The 23,195-nt window shown below is 44.6% G+C and overlaps 1 long non-coding RNA gene across 2 annotated transcripts in view; it reads right to left on the reverse strand.

Annotated features, from left to right (window-relative positions):
• LOC133268353 (uncharacterized) overlaps positions 1 to 23,195 on the reverse strand; it is a 238,216-nt gene that overhangs the window by 190,621 nt on the left and 24,400 nt on the right. For both annotated transcript variants that reach the window (XR_009743053.1, XR_009743052.1), the window contains exon 4: positions 13,892 to 13,973. This is a non-coding gene — a long non-coding RNA (uncharacterized LOC133268353). The remainder of the gene's footprint in view (positions 1 to 13,891; positions 13,974 to 23,195) is intronic.

The following is a 23,195-nucleotide window of genomic DNA, read 5'->3' on the forward strand; positions in this document are numbered from 1 at the left end:
GTCCTGAGATGGGCCGGAAAGGAAATAGCTTATGTGATGTGAGCTTCTGCTGGGAATCACCACAGCCTTCTCCCCCCACTCCCCTGCCACCCTGGATCACTCCTTTCTGCAGATGCTGATGTACTGACAAACAGAAAGGCACTGTCAGAGGGGTTCCCTGAACCCAGCCATTACAGATGACATTTTCAAAGGTAGCTTCACACAGTCTTGAGCTCAAAAAGAGCTTCAGAAAAAGCTGATAAGCACACACAAAGGTCTCTAGAGCTCTTAAAACCGAGTTCAGCACCTGAGCTTGAGTCCTCCAGGAGCTCTGGTCAGTGTTCAAGACCAGAATCCTTTATTTCACTGCCTGAATTGCATCAGTCAGGACTCAAGTCACTCAGAAGCATCTTTTCCTGGAAGTTAAACTCGCATAAACCATTTTTCCAATTCCAGCCACCCTTTTACAAAATCCAAACATCCAGTTGCACCTTCAGACATTTTCCAAACATTTCTGTGCTTCTGGTCTTCCTTCCTTAGGAGAAAGCTTATGGAGGATGGCAGCAAGACAATAATCATGGCCATCTTCCATAGAGAAGAGGAAAATCCCATAAGAAAGGAAAAGAATCCAGCAGAGCACTAGCTGCAGAGACATCACTGTTGCCCAAGCCTTCATACAGTTGCATGGGGTTTTCTGCACTGTTTGGACTTCTCTGGTTAGGAAGCCATATATTCAGGAAAGCCTAGTCCGTAAATGTTGCCTATTACACCAAAATCTCCAGATACATTGTGAGTGCACAACAGGGCTATGCTTCCTCCTGGCATTGGACCTTAACTGCCCAGGGTTTCCAAGGGGCTCAACATACCCAGGATGCTTCTCTTGGGGTAAGGAAACTCTTTTTTCCTATGGTAAGGATTCAACCTCTGGCTAATGGGATTTGTGCATACTGATTTCTGTGGCCAGTGACACAGAGGGGAGCAAAATGACCTAGTATTTATGCTCAGATGCCTTTTTCATGCCCAGCAGCATAACACAAGTTTAGGGCACAGCTCAACTGAAAACATGCCTGTGTCACTGGTCACCTTTGTGACACCTCACTGCAATACAGCTACCTCTGCTTCTGCCTGACAACAGTCCATGTCAACAGGAACACTCATTTCAGTGTTATTACAGCCATAAGCAGGGTGTTACACCACATTAAAGACTCAGTAGAGCTGCAGAGATAATGTATTGGTATAGTCAACGTCTTAGACTACTACAGAATTAATCTGTGCACCATCAAGATACTGACAGCAGATCTATTAGCTGTTAAGCATGTTACTGGGGAGAAGCTGACACGTGGTAACTCCACAGCACTAAGCTAACAAGGACATGTTCAATACACGGCACATCACAAGTTGGAGGAGACTGTTCCCAAGAGCCATTCATCTTATTTCACTTTTGCTGTCTTGACTTCCCTTTGAAGTGTTAAGAAACACTTTTCAGATATCCTCATCACTTTGTCAAGCACAGATCACTACACATGTGACCGGGATCATTAATGCCTCTATACAAAGACCATTTGTCTATTTAAAAAACACCCCAAACCTTTACATATGCAGAATCCAATTCTTTGCATGAAGTCATGCTTGAAGATGGCACAGAGATGAAGGGGTTCCTGCAGCTATAAACTCAGAAGACGGATGAAAGTTCAATCACTGACACTGAATCTTTTTGACATTTAAACATTTCCACTCCAGAACACATGACAATCCTTCAAACAACCATGTTGTTTTGTTTTTACAAGGATACCAGTTAGCCTGCGTTGTTTAGATTGGTAATACTTGCAATGTATAAACTTTCTTAGCACATGGCAAGTGAAAACAAATAACCACCATCAGATATGCATTTTCTATGTCAAAAGGGCAAAGGAAAATTAAGTGGCATTTCTGCAATAAACTGCCTCTAGACTTCCTTCCCAGAATCTGGAGAACCATTCAAAGGTAGAAGCAGAAATGTACATACTGACCCAAAAAAAATTTTCCAGTGTGTACTTTCTCCCAGTGTTGCTGCAGCTATGATGGTCCAAAAATAGAGGAACAAGGTTTCTAGACAATAATCTTTTCCTGGATCAGCTGAAAAAGCTAAAGAAAACAAGCTTTGGGCACACAGAGTTTTCTAAATGCTGTTCACATGAAGGGCATCTTTCCCTGCACCCTTCATGCCAGCTCTTGTACCTCTCCAATCACTGAGGTTTTCCAATAGTTTTCTTATGTTTTCCTCTGTGATGCCAACTACCCAAGCACTCCTGAGGGTGGTCCAGATGGTTCAGGAGACCTGGGTCCAGTTCCCTTTTGTCACAAGCTGCTTGAAACACCTTAGGAAAGCTGCAGGGGCATTTCTGAGCACCCATTTCTCCATCACCTATAAGGTAGGCTAAATGCCCATCTAGGTAAGGGGAACAAGGAGGCAGCAGTACAAGATGCAGAGATGTGCAGAAAAGCAGATAAACCAACCTGCAGTGATGCAAGGTGCACAGGTGGAGATGGGACTCGTCTCACATATACTGAGAGCTCTGAAATGGTGTGCCTGGACTACTCTGGTCTTTCAGACCACAGCATGAGTTGTCTCAGCTACCTGCAGTATTGTCCTGCTTAAGATGCAGATGCCTCACCAGGCTGCTGAGGGAGCCAGAGGAGAGGAACAGAAGAGATGCCTGGAGGAGGAATAAGTCGCAATCCCTATGTTTTTATGTGATTCTTATCTCACCCCTGAAGTTTCATCATACTGCTCTGGATCTGACTGACCTAAATGCATTGCTGCATTTAAACAATAAATATGCATGAATGCATCTCCTTCCTGCACCACTATACAACCAAAGAAACAATTTCCTTTTAAACCAGGCAGAAACATTTAATTCTTCAGGAAAAGACCAGCATTATTGGATTTTAAAGCAATAGATGTATCAATACTCTATGAAAGGGGAGCTAGAGAGCTGGGCAGCCACTGAATGACCAAAAGGAGCCTAGTAGTCACAAGTAATCTATACAGGTTATTCTTAAATAACCCATCTTCTGAGCACAAGAGATCAGTCTCATTTTTGAAGATGTAAATGTGTTGTGCTACACAGCTGCTCCAAAGACAGATGCACAGAGCTGTTTGTTCAGCGCTCTTAATCCAAATAAACAGTTGCATACTCTTACCTACAACATAAGTCTCTCATCTTAAAGTGTGGCCAAGAAAAATATTTTCCTAGCTAGCTTGTTATGAAAATGTTTGAATAAAAGAAGCAACATCAATAACTTATGTAAAAACTTCAACCTCTAATCAGCTGAGCTTTAATAAGGTTTGAGATAACAGCGCATGTATTTTGCCAGGAGTATAAAATAATCATAAAATATTATAATTGATGTGCTGTTCTGGTTTATTACATCTCACAAAGTAGATAGTCGGTTGCATAGAAGAAAACATTTTGGACCTTGTGTTAACATATTGTAATAATTAACAGCCATTATTTGCATTTGGGGTATTTTGGTGAAGGGTTTTGTTTGTTGGGGGGTGTGTTGGTTTGGGGGGATTTTATTGTTTAAACAGCCTGTACGAGTTTGGCCAATGACTTCAATCGCTTTGAAATCAAATGAAGCTATTTATGACACAAACATTTGGCCCATAGTGTTCTGAAAGAAATGAAGATGGCAGAGCTTAATTCCTGCTCAAATTAAACCTTCAAAATAGAGAGGAAGAGAGTGGAGGGAGGAAGCCCCAGACTGCAAATAAACCCTTGACAATAAGTTACACCAAGTTGTTTCCTTTTTGGAAGGTAGTGAGCTGCAAATAATCGCTAATAAAAGGTTCACTGTGTTTGGTGAATGCAAATCTTTATTTAGTGGCTGCAGTGCAAGTCTTTTTCTTGCTCTCTTGACAGTTTAAGTACACGCCAACAATATTTGCTTAAAGTCTTTGGCTCCATTAATCTCAAACCCTGTTACACAGATTGCCAAAGCTGATGACAAACCCCAGTTAGCATGGATCATCTACTTGCCCATGACAGTATTTTTCCCATGACATTAAAAGGATGGTATTTCTCCCAAAGAAGGCACAAGTCTACGGATTCTCAAGGTTTGAAAGGGTAAGTCTATGGCTTAAGGTGACTGAGAGATAGCTGGGGACTACATGGAGACAAGGAGGAGGAAGAATACCCTTGCACTCTAATTGGCTTTTTTGTTTGCTAACAGTTGCTTCTAATACGGACAGATCTCCATAAGAAAACACAAAATTAGCACCTGTTAGGACAACTTAACCTTCAGGGAGAAAAGCAAACATCCTTGGGTTGTCAGGATTCTGAAACAAAGGTTACAAAGGAGGCAATTCTTTTTCCTGGCTTGTTTTAACCCCTTCTTGCAACACACCGCAGCTCATTAACAAGCATTCACCCCTAGTTCGCGACCTCTCTGAAACATGGTACATGAAACAGCACCATAAAATGGGGGGCTAATTAACAACACCATCATACCCTGAGCATCAGATAGGAAAAGTATGTGTAAAGGGAAACTGAGGCATGGTAAGAAAAATAATAGCAAGAGCAGCATGACCCGGAAAGTGACTGTTCTCCTCTCTCCACCACACCGCTAGGCTCCATAAGAAGGTGCCCTCTCACCCTGATGAGTAACACAAAACTCAGCTGCCTCTCTAGACAGGAATAGCATCCATCAATGACTTCTCATTGTCTTATTCCTTGAGAAAAAACTTCCCAGAGCCAGAAAATTCAAAGCAAACCCAGAAATGAAAAACCAGTTGTGTCCTTTCTCCAGACTCACCAGCAGATGCGTCTGGCCAAAACAACAACTGTCGTTGCGTAACTGTGTCATAGAATCACAGAACATCAACTAGGTTGGAAAAGACCTGTAAGATCAAGTCCAACCATTACCCCTGCAGGGCCAAAACCACCACTAAACTGTATCACTGCAGGCCTCATCTGCACAGCTGTTGAACGCTTCCAGGGATGGTGATCCCAGTGTCGCCTTTCCCAGAAGCTTGTTCCCACAGGCAAACGCCAAAATGCTGAATTTGGAGGGAAATACAAGAAATCTAGTGAAAAAGCTGAGGAAGAAAACAGGTACTTCCAAATGAAAACCATGATATTCATCTATGGCTCTAGGCAGCGCAAGCAGGGTATGTATTATGTACACCTGGCTAACAATAGCATCACCTCCATCACTCTGCCTGTGGCTTGCTCTTGATAGATAATGACTTGGTTAAGCTAAGGGCTTCAATGAAACTATTAATATGTGAAAGCATAAAGCCTGCACAGAACTCTGCAGGACTGTGACCTCAGAGAGTAAATTGAACTAAAGTGATTGTAAATGAGCTAACATCTTTCACTTAACACTGCCTCCTGTTTCTCTCCAGCAGAGGCACCAACCTTTCTCTCACTGGAATCTTCCACTTCTCCATCAAAACCACAAGCATCTCCCAATTTTTCTACACTTTAACCCCAGAGGGGCTCACACTGTAGCTAGCAGCCTCCAAGAGGACCGTAATAAAAACTGAGTCTTTGTTCTGATTGCAGATTAAAGGGAACAATCCTCAGTACAAATGTAAAATAGCTTTCCCGAGTTTTCCTTCCTTCCCCCCCCCCCCTTTTGAATAATTGGTATCTGCATACGAAGGTTCAATGTCACCAAACATGAGGCTTGTGTACAAAAGCACAAGATCCTTGACTAAAGCACAGCATACTTAACTGCTCAAAAGCAATTGTTGTAAAACTTGACGGAATTGTGCCTGGCAATCGTATTTTATTGTCGTTTGTACAGGGAAGCTTCAGCATTTTCTGGGCTTTTTTATTTTTTTACACTTTAGGGAAGTGGTGGATATTTGAAGAAACTTGAGCTCAGGAGTTCATGGCCATAGTTACTGTTTTCTCCAGAATGTACATATTTTATACAAAATACAACCCAGGTGTTCAGAAGAGAAACACTTTCCACTTATTCAGGTAAGAATATAGCCCAAGGTCATATAAAAAGCTTGTCACTGAAGTTTGCACTGACTGTAGAGCAATAAATATAGGTCTAGGTTGACACAGCATTGAGTAATTTGTGCCCTATACCAGGCTAAGCCCAAAATCTTTACATGAGAAAAAGAAAGGAAAGAGAAGAGGGAACCTCAAGACCACAAACCCCCTGGGATGCAAGAAAAGCAGAACCTGCTTCTTCTACAGCAAGGATTTAAACTTTCAATCCTCTTCATTCAAGAAAATACCTTTAACCACCTCACTGCCCCTCACACTGCTGCTCCAATTTGGGCACTGAACTTTCTCGCCAGCTGAGTGAATTATATGCTTATTTGCACCCCTTCTTTCCAAGGATCCTTGCGATAGACACATACAGGGAAGGGGAAACTAGAAACAAGAGACAACTCCTTAATCTTTTAAGTAACAGCACTAGGAGGGCTGCTTCCCTCTGGTAAACGACTTGTGGAAGGAAAGGAAAGCAGGATGCCAGCAGGGCTTGCTGCTCCCACCCTCCATCACCAGCACACACTGGGCACACACATGATGGGCAGGAGCAGAGCAGCAGGTTTCACTGCTGAAATACGCACAATGCTCACCCAAGGGATGCCCTTCAGCCCTTTGCTGGCACTCTACCAGCTGAGAACACATGATCTTGGCCACCTGTGAAAGCAAGGAAGACATTCCTACTCCACCAGTACAGAGGGAAGTCAGTGCCTATACAGCATACCACTGTGCCTGCTCAGATAACATGCTTCCCCAGGAGCAACAGCCAGCAAGGAAACACCTCCACAGCCTGCGACACACACCTGCATTGCCCTGCCTGAGGCATAAACAAGGGTGCAGTGGCAGGTGGCTGAATGGGACAAGGAGTCTCAGGCAAGCCTTTGCTTTCCAGATGCAGTCCAGCACATCTGGGGAGGCAGCATCTCTTCTCAAAAGGGCTCCATGTGAAGTGCTTCAGAAGTGACACCCTGGAAAGCATGCTGCACACATCTTCCTGCCTCTCTGCTGAATATGCCATGAAGCACATGGCATGTCACAAATGGCAGTTTTAAATAGTTTGGGGTTTTTTTAAATGCTGGGATCCTTATCTGGACACCAGCTGTTTATGCTCCTGAAGGTTTAAAACAGTATTTCTAGCACCAGGATCAACAATGCACTACGTGTTTCTCTGCCTTAGAAGGAAGAACATACACATATATTTCAGTAATAGAGGAGCCAACAAGGAGAGGTGCCATGCTTGACCTCGTGCTCACCAACAGGGAAGGGCTTGTTGGAAATGTGACTCTCCAGGGCAGCCTTGGATGCAGCGATCATGAGATGGTTGAGTTCAAGATCCTTAGGACGGTGAGAAGAGCTTGCAGCAAGCTCACTGCCCTGGACTTCAAGAGAGCAGACTTTGGCCTCTTCAGGAACCTGCTTCGGAAGGTTCCATGGGATACAGCCCTAGAGGGCAGCAGGGCCCAAGACTCTTGGTTGATATTCAAGTATCAGCTGCTGCAAGCTCAGGAGTGCTGCATCCCAACCAGAAGGAAGTGCAGCAGGAGGGCCAGGAGACCTCCTTGGATGGACATGGAGCTGCTGAAGAGAATTCAAAGGGAAAAAGAGGCTTTTAAGAGGTGAAAGCAAGGACAGGCAGCCTGGGAAGAGTACAGGGATGTTGTCCAGGAAGCTAGGGACCAGGTTAGGAAAGCTAAGGCCCAATTAGAATTAAACATGGCTAGGGATGTTGAGGATAACAGGAAGGGATTCTACAGGTACGTAGCAAATAAAAAGAAGAGAGCATAGGCCCACTCAGGAAGCTCTGGGGGAACTGGCTACATAGGATTTGGAGAAGGCTGAGGTTCTGAATGACTTCTTTGCCTCAGTCTTCACTGGAAAAGGCTCTGACTGCACCACCCAAGTCTTGGAAGGCAGACACAGGGACTGTGAGAATGAAGACCTTGGGCCCACTGTAGGAGAGGATCTGGTTCGAGACCATCTTAAAAATCTGAACACGCACAAGTCCATGGGACCTGATGAGATCCATCCATGGGTCCTGAAGGAGCAGGCAAATGAAGTTGCTAAGCCACTGGCCATCATATTTGATAGATCATGGCCGTCAGGTGAAGTTCCCGAAGACTGGAAAAAGGGAAATATAACCCCCATTTTCAAGAAGGGGAAAATGGATGACCCGGGGAATTACAGAGCAGTCAGTCTCACCTCTGTGCCTGGCAAAATCTTGGAGCAGATTCTCCTGGAAGGCATGCTAAGGCACATGAAAATCAACAAGGTGCTTGGTGACAGCCAGCATGGCTTCACTAAGGGGAAATCCTGCCTGACCAATTTGGTGGCCTTCTATGATGGGGCTACGGAACTGATGGACAGGGGTAGAGCAGTTGATGGCATCTACCTGGACTTGTGTAAAGCGTTCGACACTGTCCCACACAACATCCTTGTCTCTAAACTGGAGAGACATCAATTTGATGGATGGACCACTCAGTGGATAAAGAACTGGCTGGTTGGCCGCACACAAAGAGCTGTGGTCAATGGCTCAATGTCCGGCTGGAGACCAGTAACGAGTGGTGTCCCTCAGGGATCAGTGTTGGGACCGGTCTTGTTCAACATATTTGTGGCTGACATGGACAGTGGGATTGAGTGCACCCTCAGCAAGTTTGCCGATGACACCAAGCTGTGTGGTTCAGTTGATACGCTGGAGGGAAGGAATGCCATCCAGAGGGACCTTGACACGCTTATGAGGTGGGCTGATGCCAACCTCATGAGGTTTAACCATGCCAAGTGTAAGGTCCTACACCTGGGTTGGAGCAATCCCAGGCACAGCTACAGGTTGGGCAGAGAAGAGATTCAGAGCAGTCCTGCGGAGAAGGACTTGGGGGTGCTGGTTGATGGGAAAATGAACATGAGCCGGCTTCAGTGTGCACTTGCAGGCCAGAAAGCCAACCGTGTCCTGGGCTGCATTAAAAGGAGCGTGACCAGCAGGTCGAAGGAGGTGATCCTGCCCATCTGCTCTGCTCTTGTGAGACCTCACCTGGAGTATTGTGTGCAGTTCTGGTGTCCTCAACATAAAAAGGACATGGAAGGGCCACGAGGATGATCAGGAGACTGGAGCACCTCCCGTATGAAGACAGGCTGAGAAAGTTGGGGATGTTCAGCCTGGAGAAGAGAAGGCTGCGTGGAGACCTCATAGCAGCCTGCCAGTATCTGAAGGGGGCCTATAGGGATGTTGGGGAGGGACTCTTCATTAGAGACTGCAGTGATAGGACAAGGGGTAACGGGTTCAAACTTAAACAGGGGAAGTTTAGATTGGATATAAGAAGGAAATTCTTTCCTGTTAGGGTGGTGAGGCACTGGAATGGGTTGCCCAGGGAGGTTGTGAACACTCCATCCCCAGTGGTGTTCAAGCCCAGGCTGGACAAGGACTTGGGTGATATGGTTTAGTGTGAGGTGTCCCTGCCCATGGCAGGGGGGTTGGAACTTGATGATCTTAAGGTTCTTTCCAACCCTAACTATTCTATGATTCTATAAAGAAGAAGTTCTTTACTGTGAGGGTGGTGAGGCACTGGAGTGGGTTGCCCAAAGAAGTGGTGCACGTTCCATACCTGGCAGTGTTCAAGACCAGTTTGGGTGGACCTTGGTCTAGTGTGAGGTGTCCCTGCTCATGGCAAGGGGGTTGGAATTAGATGATCCTAAGATCCTTTGCAACCCAAACCATTCTATGATTCTACAGTTCTACACATAGATGACCAGCTAAAGCAGACAAATTAAAAGACCTAAGTGAAACATGTGACTAGAAATCATTGCTGTCTACCAAGCAATGACTGCAAGCTGGGACTGCTGCATCTCTGGGCTGTCTCTAGAAATGGCAGCTCAGACCAAATACCACATTAGAAATTTCAGAATATCCTTCAGCCTGAGGAGATAAGATTTATTTCTTCTCCAGTGCATATGTGCTCATCAATATGATCTATGTGCACACGTTTTGTACACCATAAATCCTGTAGAGCCAGTACCTGCCAGACATACTATGCATATGCATACTTCTCTACAGGATTTTCTGCATGAAAGGAAGCCTTAGCAATCACTAAGTCACAGCCACACAGCTGGAAGGGATCTCAAGGCATCCAGTCCCCCCTACAGCAGTCTATCTTCTCTCTTCTTTACCCCAAGCCCTCTCATGATTAGATTAAAAAAATACCCAAAACACACCACAACAAAGAAACAAAAACCCACACCCACCAAAAACACCACACCAAAGCTTCCTCCAGCTTTACAATGAGGAGATAAAATTCAAATGCAGAGAGACTCATCCTAAATCTCCGGGGGTGTCCATGGGAGCGTCATTCCTTGTGTCTAGTACTATGCTCAGATCGCTCCCATCTTCTTGCACCCCCATGGCCTCTCCCCAGTGGCAAATAACTCACCAGTTTAGGAGGGCTCCAATTGCAACGTATAGAGTGAGTATATGGACGCACTTTTTTATGTATATGTACACACATACATATAAAAGTCCCCAGTACTCTGGTGGGAAGGAGGAAGAGGGAAATCCCTCCTTTCATCTAGACCTAAATGGGAAGACCTGGTTTGCACTGGAAGTGAGATTTCAGAGACGTAAGGAATGAATGGTCTGCTTTGTCTCCGCAGCTTTGATATATCAGTTCCTCCTGTGACAGACTTGTTAATCTTTCCAATGTTTCTTTTTCAAAAAAGACAAACACAGTGGATAAATGTGAAGGGCCAACCACATCCCCTCCCATAGGAAGTCTCGCCACATGGGCAATTCTTCCAAGTAAAGAAAACAGCCCACTTTATTTACAGGGTAAATCATTTTGACTTATCTTGCAGGGGTTTGCTCATAGCAAACTGACAGTTTCCCCCTGTTGCACAGTAAATGGCTGACGGGGAAAATGTTTTCCTTCCCACCATGTAGAAACAACCAGCCAGAAGGGAGGAGGGGTCGGGGACTTCATTTTTCTAATACTCCATTAATGTTCTCCTAGCTGACAATCACTGCAAAGACCTGAACTCGCCACTCCAGGCAGCTCGAGCAAGAAACTTGAATCTCTACAGGGATTTTTAGCTAAGTACATTGACTCAAGTTAGAACTTTTGGTCTTAAAGGGTATGGTAACCTTTAAAATGATTTCCAAATAAGTGCCATTACTCTAGAAAAAAGAAAAACAAAAACTACCCAAAGTTTCTCCTTCTTTCTTCTACTTAAATCATTACCCTCAGAAAATGGTTACATCTTTGTTACCTAAAATGACAGGGCAGGAAGAGTAAGAGATTTTAAAGATGGAATATACCCACAGAGATTCATTAATTTCTTTCATATGCATTTTTTAATGACAGCCCACTGATCCCTCTTTTGGGTTTGGGTTTTGTGTTGGTTTGGGTTTTTTTTGATTGTTTGGGGGTTTCTTTTTTTTTTTGTGGTTTTGTGTTTATTTTGGGTTGGGTTTTTTTGTTTGGTTTGGTTTTAACGTACAGCCTAAATACACAACCAAAATTGTGATATAGAACAAATTTATATTGCCTTGCAGATGAAAGTTTTCAGCTCAGGGATGTAACTAGCCCTGATCTTTCTTCTGTGGAAGTCAGTGAGATCTCAAGATACCGCATTCAAACACTCAGCTCAATTCACAAGCTCCGATCCAGATTGCAGCAGTAGCTGCCATGGTTTTTCGAATCCAGCCAGCCTTCCAACTACATTTTCCTTGTGTCATCGCAAAGCAAAACACAAATTTTAAGACCAAAAACCTGTAGGGAGGTTTGGGTTTCCTACCATGCCAGGTGAGCAACAGGATAACGCTGATAGAGTATAAAAGTAGTGCAGATACTGTATTTGCTGAAGGTGTGCTCATCAAAGTGGGAAAGACAGGATGAATTAGGCAGCTCAAAGCAATGCTTAGATAGGTCTGCTTTGGGATTGAAAGAGAAGAGAGCATTCTTACCACCACACTTGCACTGTTTCATCGGCATAAGCCACTCCCCACAGACTTTGTTAATGATCGTATTCAGCTAAACTGGGATGAACCGCAAGTGCAACAGTCAGTCTTGCTGGTTTCAACAGTGATTGCAACAGGCTGCAAGTATGTGCTTAAGTGTTTTCCACAATAGGAAGCTAAATAAACCATCTAAGATGATGGTCATCACACAAACAACATGAAGAAATCCACCAAGACTATTAGATGCCCTACACAAAGAGAGCAAGAGTGGCACTTTGCAACCTCAATACAGCAGGTTAAGTAATGTGCATGTTCCACATCCCCCATAATATCTTGTTTAGGAGAGACATTCATCAAGGCCAGACCTCAGGCAAAAATCTGTGTAATTGCAATGATTTATACCTTTTGACACTCTGGTCTGCTGACACTGGAAAGACAATGTACATCTGAGTTTGCTGCAAATATCCACTAACACGTTTTTCTGTTTTTGAGGGGTTAGAAATATGAAAACATATGTTCTGATTTATAAACTGCAGGTCAAACATGCAGGTGTTAATGGCTTTTTCCCTGAGATTTTCAACTCCAGCCAGACCTGTGTATGAGCGACCAATTAAAAAATAGAAAATAGCTCAGCATAATGGTGTTCCCATCATCTCATAGTAACAAAATAGCACAGCAAAATTAGAAACACAGACCTTTCCACCAGGACTCAACCTCCAGGTAAGAAAACAACTTGGGATCTTGCTCGAATCCAACAAATGCTTCTGCTTTGACCTTAAATGGAGTGATTTACAGTAATAATAAATGTTTTAAAGACCTTTCCAATTTAAATGGCTGACAGTTGAAAGTTTTTGCTAGTACAGTTAGCTGAATGATTAAAAGTAACTATAACCCTGCTGGTACTAATGAAGGCTGCACAAAGGTTCAGATTGCCTAATAGGTACATTTTTCTTTCTTGTTTTTTTCCCTTCATTGTTCTAATATTCCCTTTGGGTCCCATCTGCACAGGTAAATTTATGATGTTGAGGATTATCCTGAAATATGGGTTCTATCTGCACTGGGTTAAAAGCCCAGGCAGGTAAATACAGTCATATCATAGGATTTGGGGCAGTTCTGCTGTCCCCATGCCTGGTCATGAGCATCATGCCACCAAAGGCAGTGTAGGTTAGGACTTCATTGCTTACTCTGCCTGTCTACAAGCAAAACAGGAATGACAAAATCAATCCAGGGCCAGGACTCAAACTCCAATTTCCCATGAAATACAGTGACAACCATTGTAGATGCTTTCTAAGCTATGGCCAGAGAGACAGTGCCCAAGAACAGCTCAAGATTACCATTGTCTAGGTGAAGCTAATTTGGGAGGATTGAGCTGCTTTCTGGAGGGCTTTTTCTTTACTCTCTAGAAAAGAAACCCAAGCTATTCCAACCAAGATGCCACCTTTAAACACCTACATTGGGAAAATTCAGGCTTTTAGCCCTGAATCACAGGATGAGACAGAAAAACACCTTTGCCTGCAAGCTCATGACTTCCAGTCTTCTGCATGGGAAGCTCCAGTGTCCCTGAACTGGCATGTCAGACCGCACCTGCTTCAGGTCAATGCAGCCATTCCTGTAGCCCGCAAGGCACCAGAAGATGCCTCACTTGCAAAGATGCAAAAGAACCATAGAAGCAAGGCGCTTGGAGATTGCCTAACTCAAGCTCCCCCTTGCAGCAAGGTTATTGCAAACATCGGAGCAGGTCAGCCACTAGCTGAGTCTTGCAAGCCCCTAGCTGTGGTGATCCTAGCATCTTTCCTGGTTATCTGTTCCAGCACCACACCATTCCAAGCAAATCATTTTGTCTTAACTTGCAACGTTGGTAAGAAAAGACTGATACATCCAGATGTGCAAAGTACAAGTAGGCATTTAAAGATTAACCCGATTTTTCATTGCAGTAGGTGGGTCATGTCACACAAACATGCAATTCTTTGATACTTACTGGTGTTGTGGTTTGTTGGGGTTTTTATAAGGCTGGTTAGCCCTTTGGTTTACATAGGCTGAGAAACACTGCCCAAAATTGCCTGGAAGAAAAACCCCATACACTATTTCTTCCTGTTTTAAAGAGTATTTTCCCATCAGGTAGCATAACTTATAATTAAGCCAAAGATTTGTGAAGACAGCATGTCAGTATTGCCTTGAGACCACAGAATTGCTGAAAATTATTGTTTAATGGGGATTCAAAGTGGTTTTGCATCACTATATCAATATATAAATCAGCTACACAAAGTAAAAATGAACTGGCCACGTAATTCCCAGCAAGTCTAGCTTCTAGCTACAGTGTCGTGTAGAAAGCACCATCTTTTTCAATCCCAGTAAAAACATGGTATATGTGGTAGAAACTACAACCAAAGAAAGCTAGAGAACATCCTTTAAAAACATTCCAAACATCTTTCTTTTTCATGCCATGAGAGATGATTTTTTTCCTATTTCTTGTGAGGCACTCTGCTGTTTTGCTTATCATTCCTCAGGGACTGGTGACCTCATGAAGAAAAACAACCAGGACAGAATTAGCCTTTATTTATATATTAATACTTTTACCTCCAGCAGCAGCAGATACAATTTTGAGTCGAAAATCATAAATTTGTGAATGTTTGGATGGCAGCGCTCCTGCAAAGCTGTGGTAGCAGGAATTGCTGGGGAAGGCTGAACTGTGGTTGCCGATCGCTGCAATTATTAACGATTGGATCCAAAAATTAAGTGTGCACTCCAAAACCGACAAAAGCCAGGAAGATCTTTTGCATTCCCTGGATTTTATATCAAATCTTAAAGTAGAATCACAGCACGGTGGGGGCACTGACAGGGAACACAAGACAGCAAACCTTGTCCAATACAAGCTCTCAACAGTATTAGCTAACAGGACGGCTTTGGGGAGGACTGGATAGCCAAGACCCCCCCACCCCACCCTACCACTGCCATCCCCCTTGGCCAGGGTCAGGTTAGCAAGTGACTGATCCTTGTCCTCACCCTGCCCAATGAAAGGTCCAGTCTCTCTGCCTCCCTCCCTCTCCAAAGCACCCCTTAGGGGTCTACAAGAGGGAGCTCCCACCCCGAGGGCCAGCAAGGCGGTGAAAAATGATACGAACCGAACAGCAAAATCAATATTTGGTCAGGCCAAGGAGGGACTATTGATTCTTTTCTCATGATATCCATGTCTCCTGCACTTCCTGCTTCTCCAGGGCACTGGAAACCCAAGTCCCTCCTAGACCAAGGGTGGCCAAGCTTTGACTCTGCAACATCTGTACCTCACAAGAAGTTCACATGTGATCTCCGAGGCCGATGCTTGTCCACTTGAGTGGCAGCAGGGACATGCTGGCACACGGGCTACTGGGTAAACCAGGAGGAAGTGGGATACCAGGAGATGCTAAGGGCAATGGCACTGGATTAATGCAAGGGAGATGCTGCCAACTCCTGCCTCGGCCCTGCTCCTCACAGCTGTGTGGCTATGTCAAGTTTTTAGACTAACTTTTCATTCAATCCCCCACATTAATTTTGTCTAGTCTTTCTTACTGTCTCTGTCCCAGAAGACTTATGACTTGGGCAGAGACAGTGACTGGGTCCCTACAAATAGAGCGTCCAGGAACGGTTCCCAAACCTCACACTCAGGATCAGTGCCTGTGCACATCCCAGCCCTATGTATGGGGACCCTCATCCTAGCTCCAGATTTCCACGTGGTATGGGAAAAGGCAGCCAAGACCAAGGGCTGTTCTCCTATTAGGCTGATTAACACTTTCTTCCAGTTTCTCCCAGTTCCCTTACCACTGAGGGCCTTCTTGCAGGTAGCCATAGACAGTACATCATGATACCCATCACTGGGGACATCAGGCCAACAGGGGTATAAAGGCACACCTCTGTATCACTAACCGCAGTCAGTTTAGCATCTCAAAACATGGCAGTTCTTTTCCAGGAAAAAGAAAAAAAAAAGCTATTTTAAGGCTCTTCTTCCTCTGAGAAAGCTGGAATCTCCCTAAAAGCTACCCTAGATAAAGAGGAGTTTGCCAAACCACACACTGAACTGCTTGGTGCCTCCGTTTGTCCAGTTGCAATAGTTTTGAATTACTCTGGAAAGCACCCAGGAATACAAGGATGAGAAGAGCACGGGAAAGGTTTCCTCTTCTTTCATCAAAACTTCTTTCTCCTGGGTTTAAAAGCAATACTCCCCGTAGCAGAAAGGCTGCTTTTAGCCAAGGCTTACAGAAACCTGCCAGATGCCTTGAACTCCAGGATGGAAAGCAACCAGTGAAGCTTTCAGCTTCTTACCTGGGCAAGAGGCCATTTGCTCTGAAGCAAGAATAAGATGGTGAAACAACCCTCCATGCATACCTGCACAACACCCATAAAACCAGGCCATGCAGAACATCTGTGCAGACATACGACAACAACTGAACAACCAAACAGCACAGGTTATCCATGCCAGGGAACACATATGGAGGATTCCCACAACACCAAGTTCACCCAGAGTTTGATTCCACAAGAAAACTAAGCCTCCCCAGCCAGCTGCACATCACACATTCTGACCCCTGGTATGGCTTACACTGGGAATGCTGAATCCCACTCTTCCACATAGTCTAGATATAAGAGGAAACAGTGCAGATGGAGGTGACTTTTGCCTCACAAGGTCTCAGAAAGCTTCTCCAGGTTTTGTGGGATCCTGACCTCTCATTGTTCTGCCATCAGCCAGAAGGGCCTAATGGAAGTGGAAGAAAGCCTGGGAAAGCAAGGGATACCACATTGGGCAAAACTGCACACCAAGGCAAACACGAGGGCAACAGCAAGAGGCTCACCGAAGAAAAGCATAACAAAGATGTGAGCAGGGGTAGGCATGCTACTGAGAGCACCAGGTGGCACTCAGGGACAGCAGAGACACAGTGCACAGAGCTCTGCCTCCAAAAGCCTACCCTCAAGTGAAACCAAATCAGCAGGCACCTGAATGAGGGCAGCTCCCATCACTGCTTGCAGGAACACAAACCAACCATGGCTGTGAGCGTCCTTTGGAGGTTGCATCTGGCAAAAAAGGGTTTGGGACAGTCTATAGAGAAAACATTCAGCCCTCAAGAAGACAAATATACAAGAGGGCTGGCTAGATGGTGGCTGCCCTTGTTAAACTTCATGGAAAAACACAACTTCTGCAAACCAAATTCCCTCACTAACCTCTTCCCCTTGTTGAAATATTAAACAAAAATAACTTCTCTTTTTATCTTTGAGCCAGTGGGACAAATTCATCATTAAAGAAACTTCGCTGAAGTCAACAGGGATATATCCGAGATGAAGAAATGAATTTGACCTATTGCGTTTTGTGTCCTTATGTTCTAACTAATAACTAAATTGCGCAGACTTCTAGTCAATGGAATCTGAAAACCTGGCCAAAGCAGCTCGCTTCCTTCCCCCCAGTGTTGTTATCTGTACTTTCATATTGTTTTCTCTTTAAGTTTAGAAAAACAGGTATTTTCAGCCAATTTTATCACATAATAATTTTATGAGTCTATTGTCAAAATCTTAACATACAGTTTTTGTATATTAATTCCTGAAGCAGAAACTATGAAATAAAGATTTTTTTCTATTTAAAGCATTTAAAATTTTGCCAATTCCCACAAAATAAAGTTTTGTAGGTGTTTTAGGCACACACAATTGTTAAAATGACTCCAGCCAAAGGATGCCTAGTCTGATCCAAGGATCTCCCTGGAAGATGCATGGAATGAAGTAAAACAGAGCTGCAGTGCACAACAGGAGCTGAAAATCAGTGTCTCAGCACACCAATAGCAGTTTCTACAGGGCCAGGATACACATTCCCACCAGGCAGAATATGAGGGATTCTGAGAAAGGAAGAGTTGCCAGCAAAGAAACTGGAAGATGATGAAATATAGAAGATACCAAAGGCAGTGTTAGGTGGAAGATGCATTTTGTGTCTCATGTTATACTGCCTGCCAGTCGATTACGGTGCAGCCTGTATAAACACATCATGCGTGCTCTGACAGGGAGTCGGGGTGAAGCAGGGTGTCAGGGTAAAACAGAGGATAATAAAATCACTTTAGATTTATTTCTCTAAATTGGAAACTTCATGCTTACACCTGACTAAATCATCAGCCTGAAACTTTAGCTCGACTCCCACAGAAAAAGTATGAAACCTTATCCCATCTTTGTTTAACAAAGGCCAATCAAGCTCGCCTAATGAATTCTGCAGCTGGAAGAGAGGGGACACGTATGGCTGTTTTAATTCTGCAGGGCTTCATCAGACCTGTCTCCAACATACCCATCTTACTCTTGAAGTGACTGAAGAGGTTTCGGTGCTCTCAAAGCTGGGTTGCCCCACTGCGGCCCATGGGCAAAGTGAACGCATGAGTGCGTTATCGGGCTTTAGCCATGGCCTTCATAAACCCTGACAAGCATTAAGAAAAGCATCGCAGGTGGCTGGTGGCAGGAGCTGGAGGATGGTAGTGCTTGGCCCTGCTCCTCCCTAGCCCAGCAGGAGCAGGGCACCTCTGCCACCATCCCACCATCAGTGAGTCTCTCAGCAAGCAAAGTGCAAAAGGACCCTTTCTTTTTTTAATAGAAAAAGAAAAGTCTAGCATAAGGAGCTGGTTAAAAAACAATAAATCAGTGGTGAAATGTGGATAACAACCTTCTCTGTAAAATCAACATGGATTGTGTTCCTGCAGAGAACAGTCTGACAGCCTGGTTGAAGCCTGACTGCTTGCAGCCAGATTTCTTTTTCTTTCCACAAGCTCAAGGAGTATCTTGGATCAGGGGGAGGCGAGGAGGTCTCTTCCTTTTGTACATGGCTCTGCTGCGTTAGAAAATCAATAAGCAAGGTCCTGACCTCAGCATAACTTTGGGCATCACTCACGACTCCTTTGAATCTCTTCCCCCACAAAAACCTAGCTTTCCTTTTAATCGTGCACACCAGAGGGAGTGCTGGCAGGGAGGGGAGGTCTTGCCTTAAGATATCGGCAAAACCCGTTTGCACCCATCTTTCCTGACGGGTAGAAATCAAATTAGAAGAGGAACGCACCCAGGGAGGGCGAGGGGAGCGGGGTTAGCTGAGGTAGAGCACAGCCCAGCAGGAAGTGCTGAAAAAGAAACCATATGGAGCGTGGAGGTGCTATGGATTAATATGAAAATTCCTACTATTTTTGTGTTTTTCTTTACAGAGGGCAGGACATCAAAAATAAAACGGACATTCTTTTTCTCCCCGCTTGTTTTAGCACTGGGCTATTTTCTGTTAAATCCCCTTAAAAATAATAGTAAGGATAAATAAAACACAAAACCAAACAAACCAAAACATGCTCTGCCACACATTTTCCCTCCAGCCGACTCCTCGGGCTGGGTAAATTGGGTGATTAAAATATAGGAAGGCCTCCAGATTCCCCTCAGGACTGTTTTTAATATCTGTAAAACTGCCACTTTGTCTTGCCAAGGTAAACACCATCGCATGCAGTTCAAAGGTGAGCAAGCCTAAATGTTTCCCTTTGCCTGAAAGGAATCTGCTTTGGGACCCCGCGGGCCGTGCCGGAGGGGGACGCGGCCGAGCCTGGACCACAGCGCAGTGGCCGGAGAGGCATCTGTGTACACAACGCTAACTTCTCCCACACAAATACTAAAGCTTTCTCATTAAAAATTATTGCTGTGTCAACAAGTGAGGCCGCTCAGCCCCCAGTCTGGAAAAGACGTTCTGGTTTTCTCTTGCCTTTCGCTGGGAAAGCGGCAGCAACGGTGGCGAAGGAGGAGGGGGGGAAAGAGGGATGGGACGTGAGACCGGAGTCATCTGATGCTGACTTTGGATCTCTTCTCCCTTGTCACTCAAGTTGAGATTTCCAACTGTTCCACTTCATCTATTTTAGTTACTTGCTACCCAGATTTTTTCCCCTCTCCTCCTTTGCTCCCTATCACAGAGCTTTACGTTTCCCTCACATGGCTGGGCTGGCCTCAGCGCTTGCCGTTACTTTAAATGGAAATGCAATTTTAAGCCATCTCTTTTGTCGTAGCGGCTGCAGTGCCTTCAGAGCAAAAGATTTGCTGTTATCTAGACCCATCTACCCAGATGCAGCTGTAAATCTGGACGTGCCCTGCCCATGTGTGATCCCTTCCACGGCTGGCCAGGAATTCCTATCAAAACAGCACACAGACCAAATATTTTCCACAATCAGAAAGACAAAATTTAAACCAAAGCCCCATCAATTCAGGCTCTTAATTCTGCCCTACAACACTGGGCGCTTTGCTCCAACACACCAAAATAAATGTTTAAAAATATGCTTTGTTATAAAGCGAGGTGAAGGATGAGAATTCACTCCAGGGAATGAAAAAATGGGATGGGTTGGGGTGGAGAAGCAAAGGCACAGAGCCGACTGTGTACTGTAAACCCAAAGAGCCGCCCCTGCTTAAGGCATTCATCTCCAGGGAGGGCTGGGTGGTGGGGCAGAGGCCAACATGCCCCAGCCCTCCAAGAGGCTCCCGATGCCCTATTCTCCATTGCCATGCCATGATGCATGAGAGTTTGTGCCGAGACGACATGAAATACAACTACATGTAATTAACCTGATGTAATGCTATATATCAATAAGTTAAAAAAACCAACAACTCGCTTTGAGGTCAGGCACCCACACACGCAACTCAAACAGTGGAGACCTAATCCAAATTTATTGGAGTTTGTAACAGCTGGACTTATGCCTCTAATACCTTTTAAGTGCCTCTTTTAACAGTGAACTGAGTGTGTCTTTCATTAAGGTGGAGTTGAAAGTATGTTAAGTTCATAAGCATGAAAATAGCCATTTAGTTCTTCTGGAAAATAATTCTGCCTTCAGTTTACTCTCATTGAACCCCATTAATGTCTGGTATTTGGTCTTTAGTGTCCCATTTGCATAAGCTCTGTTTATTATAGGGTCTCTTGATAATGTGTAAGTATTAAAATATTTCTTTCCCCAAATACAGAGGCATTAATCTTGGAATCCTCCTAATGTCCTTAATTTGCCATCAATTCCCACAACAGGAACAAATGCACTTTCTAATCAGCAATCTTTTCTCGCTTATAGGCCCTGATCCAACAAGCTTTTAAGCAAACAATTTACTTTAAGCAATGAGTAGTCATACTGGAACCAATGGAACAGCTTGCGTGTTGTGATGGATTGGGGCCATAGAAAATTGCCTTGATGAAAATGTCAATGCTCCCAAGAGCTGGTGAAAATATATTTTTATAATAAACACACAGAGGAACTGTTTTGATCTGAACATTATGGGGAACAAGCTTTGAACCAATGCTTTTTCACGGTCAGACCTAAACAGAAACTGAACACTGCCAGGTTGGATGACAGTTTAAAAAGGCAGCCCAGAGCCAGATTGATGTTTGTATATAATGAAATTTAGTATTGATGTGATATGGATGCTGTCCAGCCTCTACGACTTGTTAGGGCAATGTACAGAAAATGTGGAGGAGATAAAAATCAAAGGAGCATAAGGAAAATAAGTCTCAACATTAAGAGGAAACATTGTTTTGAGGAGCTATTTTGCCTCAAATGGTTTTAAAATAAGCTACAGCCAGATGTAAAATACAGAAGTGACAATGATGTCTGAGCACCATGCAAATATCTATCATGCTTGATTTTGAGTGAGCAAACCAAAGCTGGGCCATTCACCAGAAGTGATCTAATAACTAGAGATAAGGTCACAGAGCCTTCACAAAACCATCACTTCATCCCCATACCAATGTGCCCATGGGTATGCCCACATGTATGTCCACACCAAGCAGCATATGGCCATGGTGGTTTTGGGCAGCATCTCCATCTCCTGCACCCGCAGGTGAATTCAGGCAGCACCACTCTCTAAAGAGGTACAAATGTTACAACAGACACTACATGTCAGCACATGGGACTGGCAGATAAGAGGTGATAACAGACAGCAACTAACCCCCAGAGACTAGCATAGAGTTAATCCCAGATTCCTGCTCCAGCAGATAGGGAGTCACCCCTGTTCTTTCATTAACATCATGTCCATTTATTTGCTGGATTTGCTGTGTTGCCTGCTCTACAATCACTGAGGCTTACTCCCACCAGGAGCTAACTGCACACAAGTCAGAGGGTTGATGGCAGTCCCAGCTGGCCCCATTCACCAATATCTAATGGACAACATAGGTGTTCTTCTAGAGGACCACTTTGCATCACACCAGTTTAGCACAAGGGAGAGAGGAACAGAAGCCAAGCCAGAATGAGGAGCCCCATGGCAAATAAAAATGCAGGTACTAAAGACACAAGGGAGACAGGAAGGAGCATTTCTGGGAAGTAGAAGCCCTGGCTCAGAGACAGATGGGATCTGCATAAACCAACCATAAATGTCTTAAACTAGCCTGAGTTTGCTGCATTGCTGGAGCACGTCATCTGCAGACTCTGTAAGGTACCTTTGCACTGAAACAGATTCTGATGTTTTCCACACAGAGGAAAAACTGAATAGGACTCCAGAGAACAAAATTAACAAGTATGTCTCACACCACTGCAAGAAGGGCGTCACTGCTGAAGAGATCAGGGAGGAGATTACAAATAGACATTAACAGTAGAAGCCTTTGCCAGGGCTTTGAGGAGACCAAGAAGCCTTTCATGGATGAGGGGTTTCCTAATATAAGAAAAAAGAACAAAGGACAAGACAAATTCAATGCCAGACCCACCACTAACCCAAAGAGAATAGAGCCTCCACCCCAGCACTCCCTTAACATGTGTCAATGGAAGCATCGTTCATCTCATTTTTTCCCAGTCATCAGCAAGCACACCTAGCCACAGGTACAGTAGTGGGTTAGGCACACCACGGACTGACCCAGCGCGGTGGATGATACCTTTGCACCTAGTGGTTTCCGGCATGCAGCCTTCAAGCTGGTCTCAGGGACAGGAGGCATTCCAGTGAGCTCACAGCTGGGTCAGCCAGCCTCCCACTTCCAGAGGGGAAACCACAGGCTGGAAGTGGGAATAAGAGTGGTACCAGCACTGCAGTAGGAAAGGGGAACAGAGGTGCTGAATGAAAGGGTGAGGTTGAAGAGGTAGCTGTGTCCCACCAGTGCCTCCACACTGGGTATGTTTAGATGTGGAAAGTTGCTGGTCTTGGGGGGTGCACTGGGCACAGGGCCAGAGAGGAGCAGGCTCTTCACCAGCTTCACCTGCAACAAAGCCACATCCTGACTGCAAATCTCGCAAATCAATTATGCCCACAGGTTGTTGGGCTGCAAAGGCGGGAGCGGGAGAGAGGCAGCTTGTTTGTTTTGCTTTTCTTAG

This window comes from Pezoporus flaviventris, unplaced genomic scaffold, assembly GCF_033815535.1.
Source record: "Pezoporus flaviventris isolate CSIRO_AGI_PZ_B2104156 unplaced genomic scaffold, CSIRO_AGI_Pfla_v1 ptg000013l, whole genome shotgun sequence".
NCBI lineage: Eukaryota > Metazoa > Chordata > Aves > Psittaciformes > Psittacidae > Pezoporus > Pezoporus flaviventris.